This window comes from Chiloscyllium plagiosum, unplaced genomic scaffold (genome assembly GCF_037043375.1).
Source record: "Chiloscyllium plagiosum isolate Xiang-an unplaced genomic scaffold, Cpla_swu_hap1 HiC_scaffold_9, whole genome shotgun sequence".
Taxonomy (NCBI): Eukaryota; Metazoa; Chordata; class Chondrichthyes; order Orectolobiformes; family Hemiscylliidae; genus Chiloscyllium; species Chiloscyllium plagiosum.
Window position 1 is genome coordinate 24,340,225 of NW_028270147.1, and position 16,513 is coordinate 24,356,737.

Below are 16,513 nucleotides of genomic sequence, written 5' to 3' on the forward strand. Positions count from 1 at the left end.
TCCTCATTAGACAGTCCCTCCATTCTGCTCTCCCACCAATGCCAATTTAGCTGGATGTAATCAATAACAACTAGATTGAGTTCTTACATACATTGCCCATTAGGACCAGGTTGCCAGTGAAAGAGAGAAGGTCTATGAGATTGGCTGAATTTGAACCCTGGTCTCAGAAGTAAGAGAAAGATCTGTTAACATATTGGTGACACCATTTTAACTCTGATATCTCCCTCCTTTCTTTTGAATCTGGTTAATAGTAACATTTCAACCTTCTGCAGGGACTTCTAGTGCAGCACTATGCCTTCTTTGCTGTAAGCTTATCTCCTGAATGTCGTTAATTACTGATAAAATTATCCAATCAGTTTTTAAACCTGCTGTCAAATTCTATCTGCTGTGAATGAACTACATTTACAGAAGCTATCAGAAAAGAAAGAGGAAGAGAAGTATTTTACTTCACATTCCAAGTATTTGTATTTTCTGTCCTTTTCATCCCATTTTTGAAAAAATATGTAGAATTGAAAACTGAAACCTCGTTTGTGTCAGCTCGACTTCAGTTCAAGTAAATATATTTCACTGTCAGTGAAAGGTTTTGATGATATGGGGTAAAATAATGTTGTAATGGCAATCATAAAAATAAAGGTACACATTATTACTGAATAATGTGCTTGAAGGCTACTTCAGTCTTCTGCTCAAATTAACCATGTGCTTATAAATTACAATCAGTAACTTTCATGGTGATTAACACAATATTAGCATATTAGTGTGTTTCACTGTGTGCTGCAGAGGGTGGTTTCTTAATACTGCCAATTATAAGCATCAGTTAATTTGGATTCATGCGCACATGTTCAGCGATTAGAACTGTTTTATGCTTGAAGCTTCTAATTAAAAAAAACTACAGCTCAGTTGCAACAACAATAGAGATTCTTTCCACCTTTTTGAGCTCCAGTTCCTCCAGTAGAGGCTGCTCTAACACTACCAAATAAGCGACAGTTACAAAAGCAGACTTTTCCAGAGTGACAACACCATCTTCTGCTCGCATCGGTTGCTGGTGTGCAGAATGGTTAGCATCTGCAACCAATTCGAGCTGGCCCCAGGAGCCAAGGTAAATTGCTTCAATGTTCTTTGGAAATTGATGACTGATGCCCATTCATTTGTCAGATCAGAATGTCAAAAGGTGCTGGGGATATGGTTTGCAGGGTGTGTGCTAGAAAAACTGGAAAGAGTGAGTAGCTATCGTCAAGCAAAAACTGAGCATGTGGGAGCAGTGCTCCCAGAAATGTGAGAAGTGAACTCAACATTGTAGATGTGAACTTGCTTGTCGGTGATGAGGTGTTCTCAGTGTCACTGTACATGGCTCAGGTCTGGTCTGTTCCTCCTGAGCAGGGGACTCAAGTCGCCTTCAAGCATGTTATCCAGTGATAGTGTGTACTTTCTGTGAATGCTATTGTAACATTGTTATGGCAATCAAATGAGCCAACCTCTGCTTTATTTGGAGGTTGACCATGGACTGTGTTCACAGGGACAAACTCTCAATAAAGGGGGAGGAAATGTATCCAACATCACCTTTATCCCTTTACCACTTCTACCTGCAGCTGCAGTGCTAGGGTAGATCCTCGTTATGCAAACACCAAGTGACACTACATGTGCAAGTTCTATCTGTCCCCAGTGTCACAAAAGATGGACCTGGTCATATTACCGCAGAATGCCCCAAGTTGTTAGGTTGTGTTGTACTAGCTGTCTCTCATGGAGATGTTTATACAGGAAATCATCTTTAGCCACAAGTCTTTCAGGCTGTGGTGCAAGATCTTTGAGGGTCTGCGGGAATTGAATGGTTCCTTGAGCAGTCTGTCAAAGGCATTTGGCAGAGTGCCTCATCATCTGAACTTTTACAAGCAAGCACCAAGATGAAGTTGTCCAAAAGGCTTTCCCCTTAGATCCTTCTTACATTCTCTGCACATTGGCCTCAAGCTGGCTATGGCTTGGAAGCGATTCTTGTCCAATTCCTTGTAGAATGTGCCTTACTGAAGCAGATCTGGAGGCAGATGCGATGGTTTTGGTTGAGGTTACTCCCAAGCAGCTCTGTGACACGGGACTCGGTGCTCTCTGGGCTTTTCCCTGGATGCACATGGAGTTAAACATCAATTCAGTGACGGACGCTGTTTAGTCTATCTGAAACTTGCTGCTCTTCCATTTCAAAGAATTGTCCTCAATTAGGCTGCCACACTCTAAGATCTACATTGCTGAAGGCTGCACCAAAGCCTGGGGCAATGGTGCAATGGGGAATGGTCACTGCCTAGACCTTTCAACTACAGTATACTATGGGGGATAGATACTTTAGGCGGTGGTGCATCTTACAGAGAGTGTTTGTTGTAAGTTGTATTGATATACTTGAGAGGGAACATAGGCTATAGGGAAGCATGTTAAATAGCTTACATTTTCTGTAATTTCCAATTTGAAATGCAATTTGTAAATATTAAGACTGTTACATTCATACAGAGTGGAACATGCTGTGTAGGGACCAATTGAATTTTCTTGTACAATTTGTAATATTCAAGTCACACATTGTGTAATTTTCTTGACATTTGAATAAAGTATATTTTTGGGAAAAAGCCAGATTAACTGGGAATTATCACAAACGAAAGGGAGCGTAATTAGGTTATTGTATATGAAAGACATGTTATTAGCTCCCATAGATAATCTATCTACACCATAAGTTACCAAATCTTTGATTGCCTGCCAACCTATTTCAATAATTTAACTAATTTAAAGCACTTTCAAGTAGAGAATATACGAATACATAGGAATTTATTTTTAAATGCCATTTAGATTATTTATCAATTGTATATCTCAGTTGACAGGTGCCTTTTGCCTGTGACCATCACCACCTTCCTCTTTGCTGACTGCTCCTCAATTTTGAACCCAACAATTTGCATTTACTGTATGTAATGACTTTAAAGCAGTGAAAACGTCCCAAGGTACTTCACAATCTGTGAACATTTGGCAACGGGCCACAAAAAGGTTTTGGGACATATGATCAAGACCTTGGACAAACAGGTAGAGAGGCAAGAAAGTTGGCAGAGGGAATTTGAGTTGAGGGGCAAGGAAGCTCAGGGCACAGCAGCTGCCAACATGAGAATCTTGCCAGCCAATAAAGTATATTAAGCATGAGTCCAAATGAGGGATAAATCTGTTCAGCATGATACAATAGCAGTCTTTTCAATCCCAACAGCTTTATGCTCCATATGAGTTTCCACCTACAATCTTCATCTGACTTTATTGGTAGAACTCTTTGATCATAGTATCAACAAGCACCTCATTACAAAGTGCCAGTAATGCACTCTACAAATTATAAATGTCTGATATAACAGAGCCATTAATCCTGCACACAGGTGGACAGTGTTTTTATAAAATGGGGCTAATCCATGGATGTTGCTGAGAACTTAATTGTATCGTGCCATTTCATTAGTTTGAAGCCTTTCATTTTACACAGCATAGTTGGTCTCCCTGCAATAGGAAAGATGTTGTGAAACTTGAAATGGTTCAGACAAGATTTACAAGAATATTACAAGGGTTGGAGGGTTTAAGCTATAGGGAGAGGATGAATAGACTGGGCTGTTTTCTCTGGAGCACCGGAGGCTGAAGGGTGACTGTATAGAGGTCTATAAAGTCATGAGGGGCATGGATAGGGTAAATAAACAAGGTCATTTCCCTGGGTTGGGGGAGTCCAGAAATAGACAGCATAAGTTTAGGGTGAGAGGGAAAAGATTGAAAAGGGACCTCAGGAGTAACGTTTTCACACAGAGGATGGTACGTGTATGGAATAAGCTGCCAGAGGAAGTGGTGGACGCTGGTACAATTACAACATTGAAAAGGCATCTGGATGGGTATATGAATAGGATAGGTTTAGAGGGATGTGGACCAAATGCTGGCAAATGGGACTAGGCTTATTTAGGATATTTGAGTCCAGAGTGTGGTGCTGGAAAAGCACAGCAGGTCAGGTAGCATCTGAGGAGCAGGAGAATTGATGTTTTGGGCAAAAGCCCTTCATCAGGAATCCCGATGAAGGGCTTTTGCCTGAAATGTCGATTCTCCTGCTTCTCGGATGCTGCCTGACTTGTGCTTTTCCAGCACCTCACTCTTGACTCTAATCTTTGGCATCTGTAGTCCTCACTTTTGCCTTATTTAGGATATTTGGTCGGCATGCATGAGTTGGACCGAAGGGGCTGTTTTCATGCAGTATATCTCTATGACTGTTTTGATGCGATAGTGTGGACAATTTATATTAAAATAAAACTCACACTAACTGCCAAAGTTTTCACTTTCTCCTATTGTGGAGGGGCTTGTGTACCGTGAAACCAACCACTATGTTTGGGGTTGTTTTCTGTCTTCACGTGACTAAACCAAGAGGTCTAACAGAGTTATAAAAGGTGAGGAAATCCTCTAGTGAGCCCTTACAGGAAAGGACTCTTATTTTAAATAAAATGAAGTTATTGTATCATAGCAAATGCAAATTACGAGAGTAATTGGCTTGGATTTCCTCTTGGCCAGAAAGCAGTGAGATGGGAGGTGTGCATAGAGACCATCTGGAATATTCCCTTATGCCTAGATCCCTCTGAAAGATCCTGAGGTGCTCTGCCTTTCCCCACCCTAAGACATCATCAGACTGGTTGGTGTTTGATGCAACCACTAACATTAATCCTTCAAAACCAGAAGAGGTGGGAACAGGAGTAAACCTTTCACTCCCTCAAACCTCCTCCCTTTAATAAGGCTGACTCGACATTCCTCATATTCACTTTTCTGCTCTTTCTGTGATTCCCCAAATGATCACAAATCTATCTATCTCAGTCGTAAAATATGCACAAGGATTCTGCCCCCACCAGCTGTCTGTGGCAAGGAGTTCCAAAGACTAACAACCCTCTCAGAGCAAAATAAAATCCTGTTCACCTCAGGCTTAAATTGGTGCCCCTTAATTATGAGACTATGCTTCTGTCCTAGACTTAACATTTTCTCAGCATTTACCCTGTCAAGGCTCTTAAGAATTCTATATGTTTCAATGAGATCACCTCCCATTCTTCTAAAGTCCAGTGTATAGACTCCCAAACTGTTTATCCTTTGCTTACAAGACAATCCCTCCATACCAGGGATCATCCTAGTGAACCTTCACTGAGCTGCCTCCAGCAAAATAATATCTTTCCTTAAATAAGATGAACAAACCTGCTCACAGTACTCTAGACATGGTCTCACAAATACCTTGCAAAGTTGCATCAAAGACTTTCCCCACTCTTATACTCCAACCCCCTTGAAATATTTACAATATTTGAAATATTTTAAATAGACCAATAGACGTTTAGGATTCCTGATTACCTGCTGTACCAGTGCATTAGGTTTCTGTGTTTCATGCACAAGTACACTAAAATCCTTTTGTGTTGCAGCTTTCTGTAGATTTTCTTCATTTAAATAATACTTTTTTAAAAATTCTCTCTTCCAAAATGAGCAGCTTCACATTTTCCTAGGTGATACTCCATTTGTCAACTTTTTGCCTGCCTACCTAACCCACCAATATCTCTCTAAACTGTTTGTATTTCGGTTGCAACCTGTGTTTCCACCTAGTTTAGTGTTGCCTGCAAATTTGGCTACAGTACATTCACTTGCTTCCTCCAAAACATTAATATAAATTATAAACAGTTGTGGCCCCAGCTTCAAGTTTGCAGATGATACCAAGTTGGGTGGGAAGGTGTGAAAAAGCATTCCTTTAACAAGGTTATGTTGTCCTTGTTTTTTTTCAAGATGGGGTTGTAAAGGCAGAGGTGCTGATATGTCTGGAAGTGGCTACTTTTGTTAATGGCAGGAGAGGGGCCAATTCTTCCAGTACAAGTTTTTTTCTTGTTCGAATTAGTTTTAGCAGAGAGTCAGAAAACTGCTGGTAACAGGGACACAGCTACAGTGAAACAAAGTTCCATGCTTCAACAGAGGTTTTCTTGCCTGACTCTACTGTTTGAAACCTCTCCTACCTGTAAGAACCTGTGTTTCAATGTACCATTTGCCTAGAGTGTATTTATGGGATATTGAGGGAATTGGATCAGTTTTGTTAACTTGCGAAAGAGATGGGTTGGGTTTTCAAATAAGTCATAGAGTCATAGAGATGTACAGCACGGAAGAGACCCTTCAGTCCAACTCGTCCATGCCGACTAGATATCCCAATCCAATATAGTCCCACTTTCCAGCACCTAACCCATATCCCTCCAAACCATTCCTATTCAGATACCCACCCAGATGCCTTTTAAATGTTGCAATTGTACCACCCTCCACCACTTCCTCTGGTAGCTCATTCAATACAAGTCATATTGTTCTAAATTCTGTTTTCTTTTGTTTGTGTTTATATAAATTCTATTTTGCTTAAAGCCGAGTGGTTTGACCAACTGCATCACTCCTGGGGTATCCACTTTACATCTGCTTAAAAAAAGAAATTAGGGTCTGGGCTCCCCTCTTAAAATGTTTTGAGGGTGTCTGACCTGGTCCATAACAAGGGTAAACTGTGATGCGGATGCAAAGATCCTTCAGCATGATCTAGATAGGTTGGGAGGGTGGGCAATTCGATGGCAGATGCATTATAATTTGGATAAACATGAGATTATTCACTTTGGAAGCAAAAACATGAAGGCAGATTACTATTTGAATGGCTGTAAACCGGGAGAGAGGAGTGTGCAGCAGGACCTGGGTGTCCTTGTGCACCAGTTGCTGAAGGTATGATCATTCCTGTTTGAGAGAGGAAGAGGGAATGCTGACAGAGCCAAGCTGGAATTCTAATAAGATCAGCTGAACTTGCACAATCTACAAGGAAGGAGCTTAAGAAATCAGGTCTGTACTTAGCTTTTGGCTGGCACCTTCTTCCTTTTCTATCAGATGGAGAGCCCAAGTTGCTCAGAGTTGAGCTGACTGATTGCTACGTTTTATGTTTTTGAGAGGAACATTGAAAGATCAAGAATCAGTGTTCAGCATTCAAACATGTAACAAGTACATTTAGGAAATCAAATCATTTTACTTCTCGATGTAAAATGGAGTTGGAAACACAAGAAACAGGAGCTGGAGCAGGTCACTTTGAACCTGCTGCAGCATTCAGCAAAGTGGTGACTGAGCTTTCACCTCAACGCCTATTCCTTCATTCCAAGAGGGCCATTAATCTTGATCTTATCTTGAACTCACTCGATGACTGAACTCTGTAGGCTAGACAATTGCAAACATTCATGTTTTTATCGGAGGATTTTTGTTCTTAGTTCAGTCTTAAATGATCAACTTCTAATTCTGACTCTATGACCATTTGTTGTAGATCTTCTCAGCCAGGAAAACATTTTCTTACCATACACCCTGTTATGCTCTGTTAAGCTTTTTGTATGTTTCAGTTAGAATTATCGAGTTTTCCAACACGGAGAGAGGACTTCTGGTCCATCATATCTACACTGGTTCTCAAGTATCTCTCTATTCTAATCCCATTTTCCATCATTTGGCTTGTGCCCTTATAAACTCTCCCCACCCTTCAGGCTCTCTGCCTGTATTCCTGATGAAGGGCTTATGCCCGAAACGTCGATTTTACTGCTCCTCGGATGCTGCCTGAACTGCTGTGCTCTTCCAGCACCACTAATCCAGAATCCCTTATAAATCATGGCACTTCAAGTAATTATCTGAATATTCCTTAAATGTTGTGATGGCTCCCACCTATATCACCCATTCAAGGAACCCTCTCATTCAATTAAACTCCAGGTCTTAGTCTGTTTAATCTCTCTTGCTAAGACTATACCTTTATTCCAGGAACTAGTCTAATAACCCATTGTTGTACTACACACAAGGCAAATGAATTCCTCTTCAGGTAAAAAGACCAAAATTGCAAACAATGCTCCACGTATGCCCTCACTAATGCCCTCACTAATGGTAGGAAGATTGCTTTATCAGTGTACTATAGTCCCTTGACATAGCATTTATCTCCCCAGCCAGTTGTTATACCCTGAGTGTTATCCTTGAGTGATTCATGAAAGAAATGAATTCACCTTAGAGGCAAATAAGCAAGTTAATGAGTACCGGATGATTGCACGATCATTAAGTAGCCTATAATTTTCCATCCATTAACAGTAATGAACAGAAAATCACTGAGTGGTCACTGCAAGTTTCCAAACTGCTCCCTGCAATGTATATACATCTCTGGGAGGACGAGATTGCAGAATCATGTGCCTCAAAATTAAATCTCTCTTCTCTGGTTATTGACCCTCCCGATGTTGGAAACAGTTTTTTCTTTATTTCCTTAAGGTGGCACGATGGGTCAGTGCTGCCTCACAGACCAGGGACTGGGGTTTAACGCTCACCTTTGGTGACTGTCTGTGTGGAGTTTGCACATTCTTCCCCTTGTCCGTGTGGGTTTCCTCCGGGTGCTCTGGTTTCCTCCCACAGACCAAAAATGTGCAGGTTAGGTGGATTGGCCATGCTAAATTGCCCAGAGTGACCAGGGATGTGCAGGCTTGGTGGATTAGCCATGGGAAATGTGGGGTTAAAGGGATGGGGTGGATCTGGGTGGGATGCTCTTCAGAGGGTCGGTGTAGACTCAATGGGCCAAATGGCCTGCTTCCATAACTGCAGATATTCTATGATTATTTGTTCCAGAAAGCCCTTCAAGGTATTAAATACCCATATTATTTCCCCCATTGAACCTCACTAGGTAGCGGGGGTCAGTTAGCTGGACAACGAGTTTGCAATGCCAGAGTGATACTAACAGTGTGGGTTTAATTCCTGTACCAGCTGAGGTTATCATAATGGACATTCCCTCTCTATTTCTCCCCTTGCCTGAGGAGAGGTGACCCCCGCACCCCCCAGGTTAAACCACCATGAATTGTCTCTCTCGAATGGGAGAACCACCTTATGGTCTGGTAGGACACTGGTGACTGTACCATACACTTCACTGTTCTGTGGAAAACTAGCCCAGTTTCTATAACCTCTCCATGTGATTGAAATCCCTGCAAACATTCTAGTAAAGCTTCTCTGCATGAAGGTCTTGACATCCTTCCTCAACAGTGGTGTCTTATCTGAATTGGACACAAAACAACAGATGTGGCCTGTGGTTTATAAAGATTTGGCATTACATCTTGTTTGCCTGCCTCTATTAATCAAGCAAACAATGGTAGAAACTCAGTAAGGTTGGAAGTTGACTAATTGCACTGACACTCCAAGTTGGGACCTGGCATGGAGTCAAAACTGACATGTATTGCAGACCTTATACCAAAAACACCAGATTTAGGGAGCTCTATTCTGAATTACGTCTTGGTGTTTGAAAGAAATATGATACAATATTTTTTAAAAAGTGCCTCCCCAACATGAACATTTACTGAGAGAAGGCAACTTCCATTTTCTGGGAGCAAACAAGTTAAACTTGGTCCTCATGTTCCTCCAGGACAAAAGTGACAAGATCCTCTTTTTTTTTCCCCTGCCCTATCAGCCCACTGCAGGCCAACAAATCTCAACTAGCATTTCCTCCCAACATATTAAGCGGTGATCATTTGTAGATGTATGCTCTAAGTGAGTTTACACAAGGATGTTTGTGCATGTCTGACACTGAGTGTCAGGCTTGTCTAGACAGATAGAGCTGAAGAAGCACTGATCGTAAAGTGTGCCTGCCCGAAGACTGGAAATGAGTTAATTGAACAGATTGCGAACATCAATATGATGCTGTGTCTTCCTGTCCTTGCTGAAATCCATTTGAAAACTCAAAAAACATCAAACGTTGAAATAAACTTTTCGTGCTAGATGGACAGGGTGTAAGAATGAATTTCTTCCAAAGATTAAAGACACTTCTATTTCTGAGATAAACTTAAAGATGAGATCTTGTTCAAAGGAAGCTGAGTCATCATCCCCAGAGACATGAGAGCAGAGATGATGCAGAAAATCTACTTGGGATTTTGCTATCTTGGGATTTGAAGGAAATCTGTACACAGCCAGACATGGTATTTACTGGCCTGGCAAAAATGTTAAAGACCAAGTCTACATTACTTCATAGTTAAATATTTAATACCAATGACATAAACCAGGGACCCAAGGAGGGTCCAATGTCTCGTGGATTCTGAAATTATATAATTTCTGTTGCACAAATAAGCATGATCTTAAATAGAAGCAAAAATTAGGCTTCAGATATATCAAAGCCTTGACTAGTATCCTTGACTGAAGCGGAGTGCAAAATTTGATTTGCAATCAGTGAATAACTACTGGAGAACTTTGAAATGTTAGAATATTAAAATAAATTTATGACAAAAATCTTAATATTTGTTTTTTAAAGAGCAGATATCGGGATAGCTACCTTCAATTGTCAATTCCCTGGGAAAGTTCTGCACCATCATGCCAATGTAAGTTAAATGCTGTTATTAGAATACAAACAGGTCCATGAAATGTTTTGTTAATTGTATAACTGGTTTGAACCAGTTTGGAGTTATACTAGTGCTGAAGTTTTGAGGTTGTGTGTATCTGTGACACTGACAAATCAACTGACACTGCACATTATGACAACAACCAGATGCTTACCCCTGAGTGCTATCATAGGATCTGTTGGCTATAAGACCTAGAATAATGAACACTATTTCATAGCTTCTTCAAATTACTCCAGACATTGTTATGACACTTTTTAATGAACCACAATTAATACTAACCTAATTAACAAGCTACAATAATTATGCCAATAGAAGACCCATTGTATATTCTGGGAGAAGTACAACATATGTTGAGGACCTGTTGTATAAAGTACTTGTCAAACAAATGGAATTGACATCATGGGTATTCGTGGCTGCAGGCTCATTTGTTAGATAAGTATTGTATCTCAGCGCCATCACATGTATCTTAGTGTTTAATAAAATGCTTTCATTTAGTTTCAACTGTATTCTCTCTGATTATAGGATTGGGCTATCAAATTTCAGCATCAGTGCTGGATTATAGGTCTTCTGGTTTACTGCCGTGGGATTGGGGATAAGGATGGGAACGGTTTGATGGTGCAATGTAGCCTTTAGTACCACAGCTTGAATTATATCCCAATATTACGCCAAATTTTAGCCGGTGTGCCTTCGTACTTGCTAATGGCTATGTGATAAAAACCAAAAAAACTGCGGATGCTGTAAATCAGAAACAAAAACAGAAATTGCTGGAAAATCTCGGGAAGTCTGGCAACATTTGTGCAGAGAAATCTGAGTTAATATTTCGGGTTTGGTGACCCTTGAAGATCAGTGGACCTGGAATGTTAACTGTGATTTCTCTTCAGAGATGCTGCCAGACCTGCTGCGGATTTCCAAGCAATTTCTGTTTTTGTCATTAATGTCTACGGTAGAGTGAGTTCTGATTAGTTCTCTCTTGCCACTGGTCATTTTTTTTAACAATGTTATGGTAACTAATGAAATCAGATTATAACAAGATTTTTTATATATATAAATAGAAATAAAAACTTGGCACGTTATGCGGTGGATCAGTGGGCCCATTATCTACGTACTATGTGTTATGGTATAATCACATAAAATTCACAGATTGGAATCTAATAATTTCCAAAACAAGCAATCTATAGACCTGACTTCAGGAGGGAAAATATGATTTGCATCATTCTTTCCCTGCTGCTTAAGTGCCTTTTTTTTACCTTCTTCAATCTGTTTAGATTTTTATGGGTATTTAAACAGTGAGTGTTGATGACATCCTCTGGGAGTTGCTGCTGGGCCAAATGTGTGAGGCAGCTGAGCTAACATATAGCTGAAGTGACAGTTGCTGGTGAAATACCATGTGTTGGTTTACTTTCTTCAATCTATTGCACTCAATTGCATCAAAGGAACGCTTTTCCTCCTGGCCCCTCACAAACAGCATCATCATCATCATCATTCACTGACAAATATTGACCAAAGGAGTTGGTTGTATAAATGTTCTCTTTTTAGCGCTTCCATTCTCCCTGAGGCAGATCTGCCTTTACATAAAATGTGCAATATTCGGCCCAACACTTTCCTCTTCACCTATGAACTCCCGTAAACAGCTACTCATTTACAATACCCCTGAAAAATAATAAAGAATTATTGGTTTGTGTGTATTTGTTGATAAAATGTTGCCACCATTTCTATTTCTTTGATTGGGCCTAAGGGCTTAGTTGGTCCACACCATCTTGAATCTTTGTCTTCATTGGAAGAGACTCTTATCATGATGGGATATGTTTTTTTCACATGACAATTATCAGATACAAATAACATAACTGTGTTCTGCAATGATGTGAAGGCTTTGAGATACACATGGGTCTGCAAACCTGTCTTTAATCCACCCAAGTCTATATGACATCATCAGCTTGGGTGGATCTTAATGCAGTCTCTTACATTAACCCTTTCAGAACCATTGCTCATACAATTTATAGCGCTGGTTGTTTGAAATTCACTGAAGACATGCCTGTTTTTGTGCACAGACATGTTTGTAGGTATTTGTGAATGCATTCTCTGGTGTCTTATTTTAAAATGTTAATTTTTAAAAGTTAAAAATCACACAACACCAGGTTATAGTCCAACAGGTTTAATTGGGAGCACTAGCTTTCAGAGCGCTGCTCCTTCATCAGGTGGTTGTGCCACCTGATGAAGGAGCGGCGCTCCAAAAGCTAGTGTGCTTCCAATTAAACCTGTTGGACTATAACCCAGTGTTGTGTGATTTTTAACTTTGTACACCCCAGTCCAACACCAACATCTCCAAATCAATTTTTAAAAAAATATCTAATTTATAACTAACCTGGTGAATCACTTAGGACTTGAGATGAGGTGTCATTTCTTAAATCAAATAGCTGTGAATCCTTGGAATATTCTGCTCCAGAGGGTTATGAATGCTCCTGTGTTGACTATATTCAAAGGCTGAGATAGATAGATTTTAGTGAATCGAGGGATACGGGAATTGAGCAGGGAAGTGGAATTATGGAATCCCTACAGTGTGGAAGCAGACCATTTGGCCCGTTGAGTCCACACTGACCATCCAAACGTCATTCAAAACAGACCCCCTCCCCACCCCACCCCACTTTATCCCTGGACCCCTGCATTTCCCATGGCTAATTCACTCATCCCGCACATCCCTGGACATTATAGGCAATTTGGCATGCCAAACTACCTAAGCTGCACATCATCGGACCATGGGAGGAAACTGAAGCACCCAGAGGAAACCCAGGCAGACATGGGGAGAATGTGTAAACTTCACAAAAAAAGTTGCCCAAAGGTGGAATTGAACCAGATCCCTGGCGCTGTGAGACAGTAGTGCTAACTACTGAGCCACCTTACCACCCACGTTACGGCCCAATGATCCACCATGATCCTATTGAATGATGAAGCAGGCTTGAGGGACCGAATGGCCTTGTCCTGCTCTTATTTCTTACGTTCTTGTTCAAATCAATGGACCAAATTGGTTGCTGACGCCCAACAGAGAGCTGAACATTTGAGGCAGGCGATGCAGCAAAAAAAAAGAAGTGTTAAATTATTTACACATTTGATCTGATATAGAATTTTGCACTAAAGTGTAAAGCATAGCATATAGGTCAAAAAATGTGAGGATTGAATAAACCGTCACACAAAGACTTACTGTGGGAGGAATAGACACACTTTCAATCTGGTGTAGCATTTTTTAAAATGAAAAATCTCACATTAGGAATATGAAGCTAGCACAATAGAAGAAACACCTGCAGAAGTGATGTCATGATTTACCAATGCTGTATGGTTATAACACTTGAGAAATAACCTTTCTGAAGCAATTCAGTTTACTCCACTTCTTCCCAACTTTTTAACCACCTCAAATTCCACCCATTTGGTGATAAGTGTCAGTTAGCACAGTTGGCTGGACAGCTGACTTGTAGCACAGAGTGATACCAACATGGTTAGAGGGTACCATAAAGGACTCTCCTTCTCAGCCTTTCCCTTCAACTGAGGCATGGTGACCCTCAGGTTAAACCACTACAGTCATTTCTCTCTGTAATAAGATAGCAGCCTTATGCTCTGCTAAGGCTGTGGCAATTTTACCTTTACCACTTTGTTGACATCTAACCTTCATATAACCTGTTCGATGTTTGTTTTCTCTCCATTATGAAGTATCCTCAGATGTCAGGCTGCATTTTTAAACGGGGCATGGGGGCGGGATAGGAAGAGAACAGGCCTGTGAATTCCTGGCATGGTTAAAGCTCCGGACTTTTCTCCAACCATGGGAAGAGTTGGGTTGAGGCTTTGGGAAGGGGGAAGGCGATGTGTATCAGGGGGTGGGAGGAAAGGGTAGGGTAACAGTTTCCCAGCACCAAATCGAGCTGGGAATAATGTTTCACACTGAACTGGGATACGTTAAGTTTACGACTAGTGAGTTATCAAATCAGCCCACAGTCCCAAAGAAAAAGTGAAATCAAGAGACAGCTGATGGTGCTGCAGGCTATACTTTGTTGGCTAAAACCCTGTCTGATTTTAGTCAGGGTAATCGTGTGATTCCAGAGCGACAGCTTTTCATCTTTACATTTTGATTCTGTGCAATGCTCAGAACCTTCTACACTGGAAACTTGAAAAAAAAACACATGCTTTCATCCATGCAGATGAGATGTCATAGCTATACTTAACAGCAGTGTCACACAAACTGAGAGAAAAATTCTTGCAGTCAGTCTGCACCGACCCACACATTAACAGAAAGAAGGTCGTCAGCTAATGGAGCAGGAAAGATGCGCGATTGTTCAGAGGGAAAAAAAAATGCAACTCTGCCCTCTTCTCCACTAATGGGAAAACAAATCTGCTGCTCCACATAATATTGAACTCTTTATTCAAATATTCATGGCATGTTGCAATGTATTTATTTTCTGTGAGGGTGGCAGCTGAATAATGCAGAGGAACAACAGGATTGTTCGAGAAAGGGCATTCAGATGTTGACCTTAGAACAGGACTAGATTAGTCAGGGAATTTAAATGTTAAAAATCAAATGAAAAAGTATGCAGTGAGTGTGCCAGTTAATCAGTTAATCCATGGTAATATATGTATCTAAATGCGACTAACCCTTGGTGGTGGAGGGAGACGTTCAGTGTAGCAAATCAGCATTAATGGATGCAGTAAGTAAAGGGATGTTGAAGCAATACAGATGATCCCACACTGAAGTGTACTAAAATTACAAAGTAAGTAATCTCTGAATCTGGAAATCATGGCTGAGGGGTGGAGTATGAAGTCACTGGATAAACACAGATCTAGAATTATGTTAACCCTTTTAACAGTGTACCTGAAATTATTAGGCATTCCCATATTGTTCAATGGAGCAATCACACAGCAGTTAATAGCCTGATTTGCAGAATAGGGATATTATTATTGTTGGAAAAACAAAGACAGCTCAATATTTGTTCAATAATAATGCCATTGAATTTTGTGTGTGTGTATTTGATTTGGGAACAGTTAGTTGACAGAATTTTGCTTTCTTTTAGGTGGGAGTTTTTAAATTTGCTTCTGCTACCTCAGTGAGGCAATTTGAGTGGAACAGAATCTGATTTCCTACAAAGGAAAGGTACCTGCGGATGTATTACAGACAGATGGTTGTGCCGATGAGTTAGCCAAGTATCACTTAGAAGGAACATGCAGCTGAGTTTTAATGTTCTCCACTGGGAATTAATGAAGCGCATATTCATAGCATAAATCAAATGTTCCAGCATGTTTCTTTTTTGGAATCATTGGTGTGTTTCTGTTTTGACTTTTCCGGGAATTATTCCATGCTGCTGTATGGCACATGAACCATTTCCACCCCCAGCCTCCATATCTTCATGCAGAATGTTGGAGCTCATTGATGCTAAAGTGGCTACTGTGCACTGAAGCCTTTCAACTCTAGAAAGAATTCTATCTATTGTATGAAAGCAAAAAGGCAGATAGTTATGAGCAGTAAACAGGCACCATTCCAAGGGTAGTAAATTAATTTGTATTTCTTGAAGTTCAACTCTCCAAATGATTACTGATAGCAACACTAACTGATTGTGAGGAGCTAACTTTATCTCTTTGGATTAACTACAACTGAAGGAAAACAACATATATTAACCTGTTAATTTGATTCTTTTTCCCCCTTTTTCTCAAGATAAAATACAAGTGACTCCAACAGACGTTACCATGAGACATCAATGGTCTCATGGTAAGTCTATATAAGTGCAGAAAAGAAAAATAAAACATGAAATTACGATACAGCCAGAAATGACAAAAGGAAAGAACATGGGCGAAAATAGATATGAGTTCAATCCAACAGGCATTTCTTTAGATTTTCTTTCCTAAGAGTAGTCAGTTTGTTTGTGAAAAATCTTCAGAACTGGAGATCTCTTCTAAATCCATAAGAGCAATGGGTGACAAAAATAAACTAAAAGCTGCTGGCCATGTTTCTTAATGAGTACATTCTGACTAAAAGCTGATATGTTCATGAAGATAAAATGATCATTTCCCATTAGTGCATTGAAAGGCCACTGTAAGCCAGTGTATTCCCTTTTGGCAACCAGGGAGAGCCAATTATTCTGATA

The 16,513-nt window shown here is 40.4% G+C and overlaps 1 long non-coding RNA gene across 1 annotated transcript; it reads left to right on the forward strand.

Moving 5' to 3' along the window:
* The first annotated feature begins 1,034 nt into the window (after positions 1–1,034).
* On the forward strand, positions 1,035–15,630 carry LOC122554208 (uncharacterized). Its single transcript, XR_015758016.1, has 3 exons — positions 1,035–1,096; positions 10,307–10,373; positions 15,446–15,630. It is a non-coding gene; the product is annotated as an uncharacterized LOC122554208 (long non-coding RNA).
* The last annotated feature ends 883 nt before the right edge of the window (positions 15,631–16,513 follow it).